The sequence below is a fragment of the Homarus americanus genome, unplaced genomic scaffold, assembly GCF_018991925.1.
Source record: "Homarus americanus isolate GMGI-L3 unplaced genomic scaffold, GMGI_Hamer_2.0 scaffold52512, whole genome shotgun sequence".
In the NCBI taxonomy this organism is placed as follows: Eukaryota; Metazoa; Arthropoda; class Malacostraca; order Decapoda; family Nephropidae; genus Homarus; species Homarus americanus.
This window is the reverse complement of record NW_024735442.1, coordinates 16,132,523-16,135,144: the sequence shown is the minus strand read 5'-3', so window position 1 is coordinate 16,135,144 and position 2,622 is coordinate 16,132,523.

Here is a 2,622-nt window from a genome sequence, read left to right as displayed (position 1 = left end):
TGGTGGGTGGGAGGGGAGGTGGTGGTAGGAGGAGGGGTGAGGGGGAGGTGGGAGGAGGTGAGGGGAGGTGGGGGTGGGAGGTGAGGGGGAGGTGGGTGGGTGGTGGGAGGAGGTGAGGGGAGGTGGGTGGGAGGAGGGGTGAGAGGAGGTGGTGGTGGTGAGGAGGTGAGAGGGGAGGTGGGTGGTGGTGGGAGGAGGGGTGAGGAGGTGGGTGAGGAGGGGTGGGAGGTGGGTGGTGGTGGGTGAGGAGGGGAGGAGGTGGGGTGAGGAGGGTGAGGGGAGGTGGTGGTGGGAGGGGGGGAGGGTGGTGGTGGTGGGAGGTGGGAGGAGGTGGGTGGTGGGGAGGAGTGGAGAGGGAGGTGGGTGGTGGTGAGAGGGGAGGTGGGTGGGTGGGTGGGTGGAGGGGAGTGGGGTGAGGGGAGGGTGGTGGAGGGGTGAGGAGGGGTGGTGGTGGGAGGAGGTGAGGAGGGGTGGGAGGGGAGGTGGTGGTGGGGGAGGTGAGGGGGAGGTGGGTGGTGGGAGTAGGGTGAGGGGGATGTGGGTGGGTGAGAGGGAGGTGGGTGGTGGTGAGGAGGGGTGAGGGGTGGTGGGTGTGGGAGGGGTGAGGGGAGGGGTGGTGGTGGGTGGGAGGAGGTGAGGAGGTGGGTGGTGGTGGTGAGGAGGTGAGGGGGGTGGTGGTGGGTGAGGAGTGGGAGGGGGAGGTGGGTGGTGGTGGTGGAGATGGGAGGGTGGGGAGGAGGTGGAGGATGGTGGGTGGAGAGGTGGGAGGTGGTGGTGGTGGTGATGGGAGGAGGTGGGTGATGGGTGGGGTGGAGGAGAGGAGGTGGGTGGTGGTGGTGGTGGTGGAGGAGGTGGGTGGTGGGGAGGTGGGAGGAGGGTTAGTGGGAGGTGGGTGGTGGAGAGGAGAGGTGGTGGGTGGAGGGAGGTGAGGGGAGGTGGGGGGGAGGAGGGTGGTGGGTGGTGGTGAGGAGGTGAGGAGGTGGGTGGGTGAGGAGGTGAGAGGAGGTGGTGGTGGTGGGAGGAGGTGAGGGGAGGTGGGTGGGTGAAGGGTGGGGGGGAGGTGGGTGGTGGTGGGTGGGGAGGGTGAGGAGGTGGGTGGTGGTGGGTGAGGAGGTGGGAGGTGGGGTGGTGGGTGGTGGTGGTGATGATGGGTGAGGGGAGGTGGGTGGTGGTGGTTGGAGGGTGAGAGGAGGTGGGTGGGTGAGGAGGTGAGAGGGAGGTGGGTGGTGGTGAGGAGGAGGTGGGTGGTGGTGGTGAGGAGGTGGGGGTGGTGGGTGGTGGGGGGGAGGTGGGTGGTGGTGAGGAGGGGTGAGGAGGTGGGTGAGGGGAGGGTGGTGGTGGAGGAGGGTGAGAGGAGGTGGTGGGTGAGGAGGGTGGGGGGAGGTGGGTGGTGAGGTGAGAGGAGGTGGGTGGTGGGTGAGGAGGGTGAGAGGAGGTGGGTGGTGGTGGAGGGTGGGTGGGGGATAGGGTGGTGGTGGTGGGGAGGTTGGGGAGGTGGGTGGGTGGGGGATGTGGGGTGGTGTGTGGTGGTGAGGGTGAGGGAGGTGGGTGGGTGGAGGAGGTGAGGGAGGTGGTGGGTGGTGGGAGGAGGGTGGGGGAGGTGGGTGGGTGGGGGTGGGAGGGGTGGGGGAGGTGGGGGTGGTGGTGGGTGGGTGAGAGGGAGGGGTGGGTGGGTGTGGGGAGGTGGGTGGGTGGTGGGGAGGGTGGAGGTGGGGAGGTGGGGGTGGTGGGTGGTGAGAGGGTGGTGTACAGTGGTAGTAGTGGGTAGTGATGGTAAGGCAGAGACTACACAGGTAACAATACCTAACATAAGCAGTACTCTTTCAGTAGGAGAAGGAGGCAGGGATGTGCGGCCGAGATCACTTTGTGCCTATCGCCTTTATAGAATTTACCTGGTATTTCGGCAGGAGATGCAGAGAGAGAGAGAGAGAGAGAGAGAGATTAAGGGAAGAAGAAAACCAGAACGAAAAATACAGAAACATTTGGCTGCAAACACGAGGGCCGATATACTTAAATGAATATAAGACATGCGAAATACTACCATAAAATGACACAATATTTTAGTATGTGTGTGTGTGTGTGTGTAAACCATAGCTAAGGTAATACTGCATTGATAAAAATGGTTACAGCCTGGGCAAGCTGGACTAGATATGAGGTTTGTTTGCCTTCCATTTTCACACAAGTTACCACACGAAAGCACTGGTACCTATTACATCACATTGTTTTTATTACTTAGGTTAATTGTATATTTATGTGTGCATGCAATTTTATATGCATCATTGCTCACTCTGTTGTCACCAAGAGCAATATTACTCACTATATAAAATATTGGCACAAAATGTCAGATTGATGAGATGATGATGTCATGCATTTGGCCACATGCAGCAGAGAAGTTAGACGTTTGTTTCAGTTTTGACTTTTGTTTCAGTGCTTATTTCAGCTTCTGCAAATGCTCTAGGGGTATCAGGTAATAGTGACACGTTTAATAGCCTGTGAAGCGATTTGTGGTATGAATTGTTTGCAGGGATAATTATTTTGCAGTGATTGTTGTATACATAGCCTGCATGTTTTAGTAATATAGCAATGTTAAGCATAATGCACCGAAAACGAAGCTAACACCTA